Genomic DNA, 16,799 nt, shown 5'->3' on the forward strand with positions numbered 1-16,799 from the left:
CCTCCGCAGACGGGGACGAAACGTTGGGAATTGACACAGAATTCATCAACCGACCACGGCATAACAGCCCGGATACTTATAATGGACATGCTTTTTTTTTTAATTTTTTCCACACCCGTTCCCTAGTTCTCGCCGTTTGTAAGTAATTGTGTCACATGATAATAGCCTATCACACAACAGTGGGATACATTGAACTTCCTGCATAAGTCTACTAACTGCGCAGTGCACAACCTAATTGCTCCTGTCAGCTTCATATAGGATGGCTTCCCGATGGAGTACGCAGACAATGAATATGTCGATATGCGTTTGGAAGTGGATGCATCTGATAATCAAGCTGCTTCTGCTGTTCTTGCGTAAGCTGGACTGAACCCTCAAAGGCGCCTTCCCGATAAGAATGTTGTCGTTGCCTGGAGCAACGGGAAACAACTAACCTTCGTCTGCAACTAATGGACAGAGGTCGTCGCAGGACTAGACGTACTCCACAAAGAGAGGACGCGTTTCTTGAAACCTTTCAGCAGTCACCTCGGCGGTATTGCAAGGAAGTTGTAGATATCTCACAGGCTGGTTGTTGAACTACTGCATGACGAAGAACTGCATCCATTTCATTACATGTTAACACCAGCAACCAGACGATGAGTACTTTTTGTGAATGGCTTTTGCATCAAGTGGAAGTTAACGAACAATTTTATAAATCACGCCATATGACTGACGAATCTAGCTTCAGTCTTGAAACTATTTTCAACTTTCACAACATCCATTACTGGTGGGAACACAGCCCACATGTCACCAGTTAGAGTGACTTTGGAATAAAGCTGTGAGCTGGAATCTTGGGAGGAGTGCTTGTGGCCCCTTAACTTTTGTCGGGCAACTACTGCCAATGCCTGACATATTGGAAAACGTTCCAGTTGGTGTTCGGCAACAGCTACAGTTTCACCATGATGGTAGACTACTACGCTTTGGAAGGAATGTGCGTAACTATTTAAATGATGTGTTTCCAGGCAAATGGATTGGTCGTGGAGGTTCAGTGATCTGGCCTCCACGTTCCCCGGACCTTAATCTAATAGATTTTTATTTGTGTGGATACTTAAAGGAACAAGTTTATATTACTCAACCCATGGATGTACACGACCTAACAGCTCGCGTGCATGCCGCTTCGGCTATGGTGGACGCAGGTGTGTTTCGTAGGTCGAGCAAAGTAAGATCCAGTGATTCGTCAGGTGATTGCAAATGCAAGGTGGCCGCTTTGAACATCTTCTCCAAAGCAAACGTTGCTAGAACATGTACGTACTGGCTCTGTGACGATAAACCTCGACGTCAAACGCACAGATTGCAATTACTGTGCAGTCCAGTGTAGCCTACGTATTGTATTTATTCTACTGTACTGGACACAGACGATGCTACTACATCCGGTATTACATTCTGTTGGCTTTTGTTTAGACGAAGCAAAGTGATTGTTTAAGGCTGTAAGAAGTCCCCCATTCATGTTATGTCTTAATGTTTAACTATAGGTAACAGCAACAGATACAAGTACACGAGGAAAGCACTGTGGAGGTGTAAATTGGAACAGGCTGATATTTTAACTGAAGCAAAAAGTTCGGCGCGAACGTGATTCGAATATCGGATAGTCTGTATAGTCATTCCCCACGGCACTGCCTCGTTTCACTGAGTTAATGGCACAGATACGGCACAGCACCGAGATCATGCTCCTTGTTCTTGGGCGCACTGCACGCAGCTACACCGCTGCCGGAGCCTCTTTTTATAAATCGCATTTCGATTTAACCTATTGGTGGGATTAGATTTTGCTAAATACGCTTTTCTCTTCAACTCGGATGGGGAATCATATTCCGACCAGTATGTGCGGGATTTTTTCTTCACCCTGCATACAGAGATTTGAGGATGAGACTACTCAGCGACATGCACCACACTTTATCCGTTACTTTAAACATTTTCGAACGTTTACCTCGCTGGTGCCCCTTACAATATAACGAAAGGAAAACGGAAAACACGTTTAACTCCTACGACATTTTTCCTCTCCATGTAGTAATAGCCTCAGCATCGGGAATGACGTTTTAATTTATTACTTCTTTACTACTAACTTTATTCGTAGTTTATCCCCATGTACCACTGAATATTCCTACAAAATTCAGTCTCAACGTTTCACAACGCTGATAACAGGAGTTGAAGCAGCTATCAATTGACAGACGATCGAATCAGAATACAAAAGAAGTCAAAACAGTTTCGCTGGCAGACATAGTGGCTCACTACTGATATAAAAGGAGGGAAAGAGTCACCCACTCTTGTCCAAGCAAAAATATTCGAGTACATGCCTGATTGCTAGTATATATATCAGCCAAAAATGTTACTTAAGGAGACACGATCGCGAAGAACTCCCATAAGGAATGTGTTAAAATGAGCAAACGTCAGGTACATTTTATGGACAAACTGGTAGAGATGAAGGCCCGAAACTGTTACAGAATACCGACTTCAAATGGCATAAAAATCGTGGCTGTATGCTACCAGTAATGTTTTTTGTCCTAAAAGAAAATAATATAACTTCCTTACAATCCTTGGAGTTTAAAAATTACTTCTTGGTGTCACTACAGCACACTTTTTTATCAGGTTAATCACCGATTTACTAACAAGAGGTACAGAAAAATTTGATATCTTTATCTGTCTTAGTTTCTCAGTAACGTGTGGCAGAATAACTAAAAATGTAGTATTGACAAACGCTGTATTAAAGTTTTACATACAGGGAACTAATGTACATTACCATACAGGCACACTATTAAAACATTCCAGGACTATACTGTGGCTGAGATTCACTTTCTTTACGTTATTTTTTCTTTTCTTTGATCTTTTGGATTTCCTGGCCTCCTTGGTACCATTTCTTGCAGAAATTTCAGCATACCAGATAGGACCAAGTCGACGCATTTCATTTCCCTTTAATATCGTTACCATCCTTTGCTCCCATCAGCAATAAGACGTCAGTCTTTTTTGACGCACCAACACTGAATCACATCATTGCATTATCAACCCGAAACTTAATTATTTCTTTTCTAACAACAAAGTTTTTGGTGGCCGTGCCTACTGACAGAATTCAAACTTTAATTTGGATTCAGAGTTTTATCATGATGACAATTTTTCAAGAGCTCTTGTTAGCTAAGATCTCAGAAAATGAGTTTGACAGTAAGTAGAATAGTTTCTAGAATTCAATGCTTATTCTTTTAATTGGAAACTGCAACTGGGTTATTGAATTTGCACTAGCTGTCGGGGATCCATGGGCAGAGGTGATGCTGTAGTTTTTAATTAATTAAAATTTTATGAAAGAACATAGACTAGATAGGTCTTCTCATTGCTTCCACATTGTTGCAGTTATTACTAATTACCATACCATAATAATTCCAAAGCCCTTCCATTTCAAATTTTGTCAGGCCCCCTTTACCACCTTATTCCAAATTTCCATACCATAATAATTCTAGATCCTGTAAATTTCAACCTTTATCAGGCCCCCTTTACTACACTTTTTTTTCCTTACATATCTTCAGACGTAATGATCCCATTATTTTCTGTACGTTCGGTATAGCCATAAGTTTATTAATTTTTATTGAAGGCAATGTAGCTTCTCTTCTATCACTTTCCAATGAGCCTTATTATCACCATCCGCCAAGATAGTCCGCATACAGGACACACCTTGACTGCTTAGACCTAGACTGACCCTGGCATATGCGTTGCTTTAAAACTTGGTTGTTACTCTGCGTTTGGTTTCCCACGGTTATTAATGTTATGCCATAGCTCTTCCTCTTTCTAGTTGTGGCAGCAGCGGTGTGTATCGATATTTGCACCATATATCTTCGGTCTGGCAGTGTGCAGCCAGTCAGTTGGTTGGAGTGGATCAGCAAGCAAGTCTCCGCGCGGCGCAGTCAGCCGGGCACGCTGACGGTCCCTATGTAGTGTCGGAGCACGTGGGAGCTTTTGTCAATAGGTCCCTGAGTGTCTGCTGGTTGTGTTGCCGGCGGATCGAGTATAGTTGGGCCGGCTTCTTGCCTATAGTGCCTTTCTTGTTGGCGTTGAATTGTGTATTTTTAATGGCTCATAGCCGATGGTTGGAATTTGTATGCTTGTAATTGTGTTTTTGGCAATGGCCTTGCCGCAGTGGTTACACCGGTTCCCGTCAGATCACCGAAGTTAAGCGCTGTCGGGCGTGGTCGGCTCTTCGATGGGTGACCATCCTGGCCCCCATGCGCTGTTGCCGTTTTTCGGGGTGCACTCAGCCTCGTGATGCCAATTAAGGAGCTACTCGACCGAATAGTAGCGGCTTCGGTCAAGAATACCATCATAATGACCGGGAGAGCGGTGTGCTGACCCCATGCCCCTCCTATCCGCATCCTCTTCTGAGGAAGACACGGCGGTCGGATGGTCCCGATGGGTCGCTTGTAGCCTGTAGCTGGAGTACTTAATTGTGTTTTTAAAATCAAAAGCCTTCAGAAGTTTTACCTTCAGAATTATTCCCTTCCCTCTGTTCATAATTAGCGGTTTCGCTGTTTATTTTCATATATTTATTTACACGTAGCCTGGGCTTGCAACCAGACTTTCTTATTCTGCCTAGTGTGATTATAACATTTCACAAAAGCGCTTTAGAACATTCCAGTTGTATCACAGAAACATAAAAACAAACATGAGAAGTTGAGAATCCATAGTCACTAATGCAGACAGGCTGGCAGACATTGAAAGAAAAATTCCCTCTTCAACCGAAATAAGAATAGCTGTGAGACACAAATAGTTGCTGTACTGTGATCAATTCTCAGCAACACAATGCGAAAGTGGGCGTGGCACATAGTTACCATGCGGCACGAAAAAATTAATAAGTCAGAATCTAATCATCAAATTTGAATGAAACAAATGACACTTTGTAGCCAAATAACAACAAGATTTTTTTTTCGGCCCTGTTCGCCACTGTGTCCCTTAAAGGCCTACGGTAAATGTTTAACATTCAGATAGATCTGGTTGGTTTATCCCGCACCACAAAGGATGATGTAGCCCCTCTGTGGTACATTGAAAACACTTATTATTTCAGGTTGGAGTGCAGACGCAACAATAATTAAAAATGGCATTACATTCGTTCAACCATTACATAAAATGTTGGTCCTTATTTAAAACAATTGCCAATCTACCGCACAGTGTAAAACACACCATGTCAAAAGGACTAAAAACTAGCGGACCCTCTGCATCGTTAATGTGCTCGGGTGTTAACTTTCAACGAAGTTTTAGGTTAGCGGTCTCGGCTAGCTTATCAATATGCTGTATGCGAACGTAGACTTTCCTGGTGTATACTACCGATGAAATCTTCTAGGGCTTCCATCCGGGGGTCTGCATAGAAATTCCGCGATGTTTCGATGAGTGTCATTCTCATCATCTTCTGGAGAAGACGAAACGCCGCGGAATTTCGACGCAGTTACTCGGATGGAATCCCGAATACATTTGATGTGGTTAGCAATAGTTGAAGAATTAAATGACCATGTTCAGATATCCTTGATTTTCTCTTGACGAGTACGTTTAAAAAAGCCTAACACGACAGAAATCACGATTTTTCAACGAGTCAAAACGCAGCTTTCAAGAATATTTATTGTTCTCGCATAATTTCCGGTAGCACGCGACGTGGTTACAGGCTTCACATGTCTGAGCCTGTTCGTCGCTCAGGCCTGGCCAGGTGTTTGCCCACTGGAACATGACTTCACAGCTCACGGAGTGGTAACGGCTTGCAGGGGACAGCCAAATCTGTCTCTCCTGGATTCACACTTGATCGTACGCAGCAAAACTTCACCGTCTTCTCTGGTAATGGGAGGAGGCCTGCAGGTACTGAGAAACTTAGTTTGCAAGTTACAAATGTTGGATGGACCGAGGGGTACTTAGCGACGCACGATGAAGAATTTCTACGCTCGATCGCATTTCATCTACCCTATTGTCTGCACGACTGCATAACGTTCAGAGTCAAAGGCAGTACACTATTTAGGTAACCAGATCATGAAGACACGGTTTGGGAATGCCATCTACTATTAAAGCGTTACCCCGACGTGGTACTGCCTGTTATAGCACTTTACATCTAGTTCGATTGTTGTACCGGACACAATAACACTCGTCGGTACAGTGATGGGTTCTTTGCTTTACTCTTTTAGGGGACGAGATGATATTGCAACTCATAAAATATCAGATCACTTTATTGCAACTCAAACAAGATGAAATATTTAACATCATAATAATTAATGTCCACAGGAATGCCACAAGTATTTATTACTGTCACTGAACATTAATCTGTCATCTGATAAAAACAAGATACTAGTCTCTTCTCACTGGCAAGGCAAACTCGCCACTGCACCCTCATATTTAGTGGTAAGATGGCCCGGTAGATAGCTCATCAAAAACTGAACACAGATCAAACATGAAGGGAGGTAGAAAGTGTACTGAACAGTGAACGGTCGAAGCTCAACGGGAGGAATGTCAAGGAAAGTTGAACACCGGGACTACCTGTGTGTGGCCCCACATTCCATTGTTGCCAGATGTATCCAAGATGGCGGCTATGATGTCATCCAAGATGGCGTCATGTAGACTTGGCAACAGCACATGATGTCATTCAAGATAACAAGCTTTGGTGGGATGTTTGAATTTTGGTGGGAAGATAGGTCAATTGGGCTACCTCCACTAACCTAACCCTCCAGAAAAAAATTGGTGGGAAATTCAAATTCCAGTAGGATAATGTGTCACACCACGAAAATGGCGGGAAAATAGACCAATGGGCTACGTCCACTAACCTAGCCCCCCACCCCCTAGAAAATGGCGGGAAGCTCAAACTCCAACAGGATAATGTCTCGAAAACTGTACTTGCCTTTATTATTATCATTTATTATCATTAACTATCATTTCTTATTTATTATATTTATTATCATTTATTATTATTTATTCAAGATGGCGGATTTTGGCAGGAAGAAAGCCAATTGGGCCACATCCACTGATCTACCGTTATGACCTTAAATGCTCCTGCACATTCACTCTTTGCTGAGCTGTCATTGTCAAACCATTGCCATGTGTTCGATAATTGAGATGAATGTGGGGATAGAGCACGGGAAAATAGGTCAATTGTGCTATGTCCACTAACCTGACCCGCCAGAAAAAATCGGCGCCAAATTCAAAATCCAACAGGATAATGGCTGTAAAACCATACTTGTCTTTATTATTATTCATTATCATTTATTATTTATTATTTATTATTATTATTGTTGTTGTTGTTGTTGTTATTGGCCTACCTCCACTGGAAAATTGCGCCAAATTCAAATTCCAACACATGTATTCATCCCTCCCACACGTTTCGCGCCAAAATTGTTAGCCCGAGAGTGGAATCTTCCCCAACGTCACACAACTGCCGCTCTACCACGTGGCTTGCTTGACAAAGATCATCTGCTCTCTATCGCACGTGTGCATTATAAATGGACACTCACCACGCCGCCACACCGCGGGAGTCTGACCGCTTACATCACACACGCCAGACATAGTCTTCTGTAAATATGCTAACACTCACATCACGTATCTAACCTATCAATTACCTAAGTACTTGATTCCAGTTCAATTTTAATAATATCAAATAATTCAATTTACAATTTCATATAGGTATGAAAAGGTGTTCAACTACCTACTTTCAACTACTTTTCAAGGACCAGACCGCCACCTCTTCCTAGGAACCCTCGTCGAGTGAATTCTGGCAGTAAATAAAGGTCACTTGCACTTTCGCTACCAACCCAAGAAAATTGTGCGTAAAGAAAGGACACTTGTACTAACCTCAGCCACCTGACCGCCACCTCCTCCTAGCAACCCTCGCCGAGTTTGAATTCTGGCAGTAAAGAAAGGCCACTTGCGCTTTCACTACCAACATAAGAAAATTGCTGCAAAAGGAAGCTCACCACCACCACCACCACTTCCTAGGGCCGCACTAGGCTGATGGAGGCAGGAAGGAGTGTACTTTATTTATTTGGGAGCAATTTATTTGGGGATGGAGTAAATGTATCACAGAACACACGCTCTGACATGCCTCGCAGCATACAGGCTTGCAAACCACTCCTACATAACTCATGTATAAAACTCTACGCACACTCTTCCTAATTGTAAACCACCAAAAATAACACACTGCACAGCCTACAGACATGCGAACCACTCGTAAACAATGCACAGCATTTACGTCCATATAGCCAAACAACTCCTAAATTGTCAAAATAATAATAATCCATGTAAAAGACTCTGCTTGCTGTCAACTGTCGAAATCATACGCAAGCCTTTATTTAAACAATTAGAGGCAACACCGCCAACAAGTGTAGTCGCCAGTGAGTCCGTAGCCCAACTGACTTAGTTCATATTGATGTAACTAGAGGACACTGTAGTGACGCAAATACCGTAATCTCGGATGGCGCCACCTAGTGTGTTCACCATAAGCTCCAGACCCCAACTGTCTTAGTACATTTCCTCGTCATCAGAGGACGCCACAGTGGAGGTAGGCCAAAAATAATAATAACAAATGATAATAAATAATAAATTATAAACGATAATAAATGGTAATAATAAAGGCAAGTACAGTTTTTGAGACATTATCCTGTTGGAGTTTGGACTTCCCGCCATTTTCTAGGGGGTGGGGGGTTAGGTTAATGGGTGTAGCCCAACTGGTCTATTTTTCCGCCATTTTCGTGGTGTGACACATTATCCTACTGGAATTTGAATTTTCCGCCAATTTTTTTCTGGAGGGTAAGGTTAGTGGAGGTAGCCCAATTGACCTGTCTTCCCTCCAAAATTCAAACTTCCCGCCAATACCCGCCATCTTGGATGACGTCATCGCCGCCATCTTTGATACATCTGGCAACAATGGAATGTGGGGCCGCACACACGTAGTCCACTACTTACATTACCTTCGCAAATAAACGTGAACAGTGGCAGCAAGCGAGATAGCACACAGACGTCTCACAGAAGTGAAAACAACAAATAAACGGGTGTGCACTACGTTAAAACAAATGAATTCGAGTCAAACTTCCAAAACAGAACGCAACTTCACAAATGTTAAAAAGATATGTTTTGACAGAGCACAGAGAAACTGTATGATTGTGAAACTGTTGCGTTCATTTTTTGCAGCTTATGTGACAAACTATTATGTTTTCATCATTTCCTTAGGAGTGATCACATTCACATTCACACTTAAATCAGGCAGGGAGACACATCTCACTCACTTACAAGGCGTACAAATTAGGTGCGTCGATAAGCGATTCCTAACATACAACACACGTACCGTCACTAATGCCGTGTACGACACACCAGACGTGTTTACCGGTGAAGGATTCGGTTGTCTTCCCGCCTTGTTATCAGACGTTTGCGGTTCCCATTCCTTTCGGCTGCTAATAAAGCTGTTATTATAGGTCCCCACCTTACGACTCGATGATGCAAACGGACTTACACCACGATACAGACACAAGTCTGAATACAGCGAACAGCCGAAAAAAAATTAATTTCGAACGAGGGAGGCCGCTAGTTTGCCCGCTTGGCAATCGACCACCATGACCACTTAATCAAGGCGCCGTTTCTCTTTCATGCTGTTCTATATTGCACTTCTTGTTCTCGGACAGTTCACTGTTAAAGTTTGCTTCTTTATTCACGGTCCAGTACACCTTCTTCCGGTTTTCATGCTTGACGTGTGCTCAGTTTTTGACGGGCTGCCCACTGGGCAGTCTCACCACTACATCTCGGAGGGGGCGGGGGGGCGGGGCGTAGGAGGGGGGGAGGGGGGGCGTCGGTGCAATGGGGGGTTTCCCTTGTGAATACATTTGGCGATAATCACCCGTGGTCGGCAGTCTCGCCGCGTCAGCCGTGCTGTGCGGACGTGTGCTGAGTTTCGTGCGCCGCGGTCTGCTGTGCTTCGGCGTGGTAAGTCGCAGTGCTTCTTGCATCGTTGCAGAGCTTCTACGCATATTGAAATTTGAAATATGAATCCGTGATGGCCCACTTGAACAGACAAGATACTTTGAAATTCTCGTTTGATCGTAATTACGCCCGACCTAAACTACACGAAATCGAAGATTGGTTGGAATACTAAGTGAAAGTTGATTCAGAGGATGTCACTGGAATGCATCTTTCGATAGTGAGCAGCGTTGTATTTGTGAAATTGAGGAATGCTAACTTATGTGACAAAATAGTTGAGTCTTCCGGAGGAATTGTGAAATTTAAACATTGTGATGGAAACGTAGGCGAAGTCACCGTAACGCATGCAGGGTTTGGAATACGAACTATCAGGATATTCTAACTACCATTCGAAGTACCGGCAGAACAAATAAACGCCGTGATAGCGCCGTACGGTAAAGTTCTCAGCAATGTTGCCGAACGGTGGTCCAACGCGCGCAAATTCCAAGTTCTCAACGGAGTGAGGCAATTAAAGGTCGATTTGCACAAACATGTACCGTCATACATCAGCGTCTGCGGATACCGAGGTATCGTTATATACGACGGCCAGCCGAGGACGTGCGCGGCGTGCAACTCTCCCGGCCACGTCCGCACGGAGTGTTTACAGCGGCGAGTGGCGCAGCTGCCGGCTGGCGAGGCGCCGCGACCGCCGGCTATGACTGCGCTGCCAGAGACTTACGCTACGGCTGCCCGCGGCCAAGTCCTGACCCCAAGCCCTGATGTGAATTCGGAGAACCATCCAACCCGAGAAGATGCCCAGATTGCCACCACTGACACAACAGACGCTAGACCACCCGAACCTAAGGAAATCGTGACAGCTGTAACGGTTTCAACACAACAGACACCGAAAGATACTGGGAGCCACAGCAAATTCTCCGATTCCTCCGCTGTTGAGAATGACATGCAAGAACCATCCCGGAATGAGCAACCTCATAGTGAACCGATTTCTCTATTGACACCATCATCCACCAAGAGCACGGTCGACAATTTAGCTCTAAACACCACCCGCTTAGAAGATTTGAAGAATGCTGAGGAAGACAACATCAGACAGCAGCCGGTGAAACCTAAACGGCAAACACGAAAACAGAGCCCTGAAGAGATTCAAGAACTGGAGAAAAAACTCTCCCGTACCAAAAAAATTCTTAAAAAGATCGAAGCGGAATGCAAGGCGTGGTAGACATCGGAAAACCAGACATCCCCAACCCGAATGAGGACGTACAGATGAACCTCGCCCCTCCCATTGAAGAACCAATGGACACTGCTGACCGCTGCGGAACTGATACGGGGACAGCATGGTCTGACGACACTGAATGCGCTTAGTTGGACTACCGAATGACGCAGGCGTGTAAAATCGCCACGCTCAATGTAAACAGACTAGTTTCGGACGTAAAGTTACAATCTGTGAAGGACTACTTATATGCCGCCGACATTGACATAGCGATGTTACAAGAGGTAGTTACGACCAAAATAGCGGATGTGTACGGATATGAGGCGATCTTAAACATAGGCAATGAATGTGGAACAGGAATACTGTTCAAACACGGCATACCATGTACAGCAAAAGCAATACTTGAATCTGGACGAGGCATAACTGCACAAATATATGATCTGCTTCTCGTTAATATATATGCTCCCTCTGGATCCAGCGGAAAACGAGCAAGGGGCAACCTGTTCCGGGACGAAATTGTCCCATTAATAACGGATCCTCGACTGCACATAATTTTGGGTGGAGATTTTAACTGCGTATTGCGTCCCGAAGATCAAATCCCGAACTTCAACTTTTGTGAGGAGCTGTTGCTGTTAATTAACGGGCTAGATACGATAGATGCTTGGTACCACCTTCGCCCGCACACCCGAGGATACACGTACGTATCCAGTACTTCGGCAAGCAGACTAGACAGGCTGTATGTAACGAAAGGTTTTATCCATAATGTAACTGACTGTGAAATTTGGCCTCTTAACTTCTCGGATCACTGCCCATTTCATATAACCGCGAAGCATACTAAACAAAAAACATTCCTGGGAAGGGGCGTATGGCAGCTAAACGTGTCACTTTTGGAGGACGCAGTACTGAAACAGGAGGTCCATGCTACATGGCAGCGTTGTCTTCGGATGCAATCCAGATATCCAACACGCATCATGTGGTGGCTACAGTCTGCGAAACCGCAGATAAAAAAATGTATCGCACGATATGGTCGCATGAGAGCGTACTGGCGAAAACGCACCTTGGAGTATCACTTTCTTTGCCTCCGCGAACTATATGATGACCCCATGGGATTAGTAGCAAACAGCTCTAGAATAAAACGCACTAAAGCAAGAATAACGGCGTTGGTACGACAATCACTAGAGGGGAAAAAAGTTCGATCACGTCCTCCGATCGAACTGACGCAGGAGAATACGTCCGTATATCACGTGATACGGGAAGCCAAGAGAGGTAAACAAAAGTTAATCCACACTCTCAGTGATGAACAGGGGAACGAATACGATCAACAAGTCACAGTAAAAAAAACTACGTGGTGCAACATTATACAGATTTTTACTCCGCATCGGCGACTGACGCGACGGCAAGTGAGCCGCTTTTATCCAACATTCAATCCACGGTCCATCCGACTGACAACGCCGACCTTGTAGCCCACATAACTGAGGAAGAAGTATGTGCCATCATCAAAGACTCGCCTACAAAGAAATCTGCTGGTTTAGATGGCCTACCCATAGAATTTTATGCTTGTTTTTGGCACATCATAGGACCGGAATTCACCAAAATATGCAATGAATTATTGGGAGACGTGCAGATGCCACCTCAATTTACCGAAGGAATGATTGTACTGATCCCCAAATAACCACGTAGCGCTACGCTGAAGGATTTTCGACCACTAACACTCCTCAATACCGACTATAAAATCTTCACCCGACTCATAAACTGTAGACTGAAGACGGTACTGCCGAAAGTACTTGGCCCTTATCAAATGAGTGCTGTCCCAGGGAGATCAATGTCGAATGCATTATATGAATATAGAGACATAATATATTTGTCGTGGCTATGCAAATGCAATGTTGGTCTCATGTTTTTAGACTTCGATAAGGCTTTCGACCGCATCAACCACCACTTTCTACTAACTGAAATGCAACGGATAGGATTCAGTGCTCATTTTATTCAGATCATACGCAAATGTATAGTCGGCACTTCCTCTCGAATCAAAATTAATGGTCAGCTAAGTTCACCAGTCCCGATCAAGCAATCAGTGAGACAAGGCTGCCCCCTTTCTATGGCACTATACGCAATCGCCGTAGAACCGTTACTGTTAAACCTGCATCACAGGTTACAAGGTCTACAGGTGTTGGGTACAAAAACCGTGTGTCACGCTTATGCTGATGACGTCAGTGTAGTAGTTAACACGTACTCAGAAATGGAAGTCGTTCAACAAATAATCCACGCTTACGCCACTTCTTCCGGAGCCAAACTCAATGAACAAAAATCGAAAATTTTACCTGTCGGCCCCCTTTTGGAGACCATTCAAAGAACATGGCTACAAAGAACAGAGAAGACGAACCACTTAGGTATGATTCTAATGGCCAACCCAAGAGAGATGACAGTAGCCAACTGGGACCATAAACTACATATATTCAGGGCTACTCTCCGTGAACACAAAACTAGAACGCTCAATCGGATACAGAGAGCTCTATTGATTAACAGCTATGCGCTAAGCAAAATATATCACATCGCAGCAGTGTTACCAGTACCCAAGGATACAGCGCAAAAGCTTTTAGCTGCAGCGTATTGGTTCATATGGAGCGGAAACATCTTTAAAGTCGCCATGCCAACCATAGTGTTAACCCGCGCCGCTGGTGGTTTGGGCGTCAAAGACATCAAGAACCAATGCACTGCCGTATATATGGACCGAATCCGCAAAATACTGCAGTCACCCCATCCGACAATTACGAAAACGTTATTCAACAGGTTAGCCCCAACGAGCAAAAAGGCCCCAGTCGATGTTGGTCGCATCAGCGCTCAACTCGATCACGTCCGGACTTATTGCCTGGAAATGAGCTATATTCAAGATACTTCACAGCTGCTTAACACCAGAAGGACCTATTACCACCTCACGAGACACCATAGGCAAAACCCAATTGAAGCGAAATATCCAGCGGTCAACTGGAGTAACGTCTGGAAAAACATTAACAATCCCATCCTCCACTCCAAAGTAGTGTCCACGTGGTATGACATTGTGAAAGAGAAGGTCCCCACAGGTGAAAAGTTGCACAATATCAAAATGAAGCAGAATCCGTACTGCGATCATTGCCTTACTGTAGATACCTTGGTACACATTCTCATCTGCCGCGACCAATACCACATATGGAACTGGACTAGAAAAAAACTCGCAATAATTACTAGAACCACAGACTCTGCTATAACACTTAAAGATGTACTTCAACCAGACTGGCATTTCTTTCCTGCAACAAAGCACAATAGCTATGCTTGGATTATCGGCCAGTTTGCATATTTTGCAGTTACGAATACACATGCGAGTATAGACGAGTACATACAGTATATAATGGAAGAGCACCACAACCTTAAAACGAGTCGGAAATACAAAGCTTTGTTTCAAAATTTCTTACTTCACACTTTGCCATAATGAAGCGGTAATTTTTTTTTTTGGTTGGTGCACAACACTACAGCGAGTCGATACTAATTGTGCTTCATTATAATTAAGTTGGCGTTTATTCATTTATTGATTTTTATAGTACAGCAGGTGAAAGTGCCCCAGGAAAACTCATTTTGGACAGATTGTCACGGCAAGAAGATTTATTCAGTTCCTTTATATATTATTTAGAAAAAAATAATGAAAAATAAATAAAAAAAAAGTAGGTTAAGTTAGGGTGAAAGTGGCGGTGGCAAAAGATTTTTTTTTAGGTTAGATAGGATTTTGGGGGTGATATAGATGATAGGGGCCAACGCCTGAAGTGGAAGAGGTCCAGGAAAATTTTAAAAAAAAGTGTAAAACCTATAAAAAATATAAAAAACATGTTGCGAGTTCAAATACATAAAAAAAAGTGGCCGTGCGGTTAAAGGCGCTACAGTGTGGAACCGCAAGACTTAAAAAAAAAAAAAAAAAAAGAGGTCCTTGGTTCAAGTCTTCCCTCGAGTGAAAATTTTAATTTTAAATTTTTTATTTTCAGACAATTATCAAAGTTCAGGCACACTCACACAATCAACTTCGCTCTCCAAAGTTCCAGGACATGTTCAGATTTGCAAAAAAAAAAAAAAAAAAAAGTGGTCTAGGGTTAGCGTCTTTGATTCATAATCAAAACGTCTTCGGTCTCGGGTTCGATCCCCGCCACTGCCTAAATTTTCATAAATAATCAGCATTGGCGGCCGAAGACTTCCGGCATAAGAAGTCAGCCTCATTCTGCCAACGGCCTTGTCAAAGAGGGCGGAGGAGCGGATAGAGGTTCAGGGCACTTTCTTGTCCTAGGGGTGGGAAATTGCCCCTAAAGGCGGAAGAATCAGCAATGATCAATAACATGAGGATGCAAAAGGCAATGAAACCACTGCATTAAAGACACGTAACGTGTATCCACAGGAGATGTGGCCTGTAATTGAAGAAGTGTCATGATGATCTCTCCATTGGCAAAAGATTCCGGAAGAGTCCCCCATTCGGATCTCCGGGAGGGGACTGCCAAGGGGGAGGTTACCATGAGAAAAAGACTGAATAATCAACGAAAGGATAACGTTCTACGAGTCGGGGCGTGGAATGTCAGAAGCTTGAACGTGGTAGTGAAACTAGAAAATCTGAAAAGGGAAATGCAAAGACTCGATCTAGATATAGTAGGGGTCAGTGAAGTGAAGTGGAAAGAAGACAAGGATTGCTGGTCAGATGAGTATCGGGTAATATCAACAGCAGCAGAAAATGCTATAACAGGTGTAGGATTCGTTATGAATAGGAAGGTAGGCAGAGGGTGTGTTACTGTGAACAGTTCAGTGACCGGGTCGTTCTAATCAGAATCGACAGCAGACCAACACCGACAACGATAGTTCAGGTATACATGCCGACGTCGCAAGCTGAAGATGAACAGATAGAGAAAGTGTATGAGGATATTGAAGGGGTAATGCAGTATTTAAAGGGGGACGAAAATCTAATAGTCATGGGCGACTGGAATGCAGTTGTAGGGGAAGGAGTAGAAGAAAAGGTTACAGGAGATATGGGCTTGGGACAAGGAATGAAAGAGGAGAAAGGCTAATTGAGTTCTGTAACAAGTTTCAGATAGTAATAGCGAATACCCTGTTCAAGAATCACAAAAGGAGGAGGTATACTTGGAAAAGGCCGGGAGATACGGGAAGATTTCAATTAGATTACATAATGGTCAGACAGAGATTCCGAAATCAGATACTGGATTGTAAGGCGTACCCAGGAGCAGATATAGACTCAGATCACAATATAGTAGTGATGAAGAGTAGGCTGAAGTTGAAGACATTAGTCAGGAAGAATCAATACCCAAAGAAGTGGGATACGGAAGTACTAAGGAATGACGAGATACGTTTGAAGTTCTCTAACGCTTTAGATACAGCAATAAGGAATAGCGCAGTAGGCAGTACAGTTGAAGAGGAATGGACATCTCTAAAAAGGGCCATCACAGAAGTTGGGAAGGAAAACATAGGTACAAAGAAGGTAGATGCGAAGAAACCATGGGTAATAGAAGAAATACTTCAGTTGATTGATGAAAGGAGGAAGTACAAACATGTTCCGGGAAAATCAGGAATACAGAAGTACAAGTCGCTAAGAAATGAAATAAATAGGAAGTGCAGGGAAGCTAAGAAG

The 16,799-nt window shown here is 43.4% G+C and overlaps 1 protein-coding gene and 1 pseudogene across 1 annotated transcript in view; one reads left to right on the forward strand and one right to left on the reverse strand.

The window, feature by feature from the left end:
• LOC124804730 (UDP-glucosyltransferase 2-like) overlaps positions 1–16,799 on the reverse strand; it is a 197,289-nt gene that overhangs the window by 148,740 nt on the left and 31,750 nt on the right. The gene's annotated exons all lie outside the window — the stretch shown is intronic.
• LOC124709380 lies at positions 4,135–4,252 on the forward strand (annotated as a pseudogene).

This window comes from Schistocerca piceifrons, chromosome 7 (assembly GCF_021461385.2).
Source record: "Schistocerca piceifrons isolate TAMUIC-IGC-003096 chromosome 7, iqSchPice1.1, whole genome shotgun sequence".
Lineage (NCBI taxonomy): Eukaryota > Metazoa > Arthropoda > Insecta > Orthoptera > Acrididae > Schistocerca > Schistocerca piceifrons.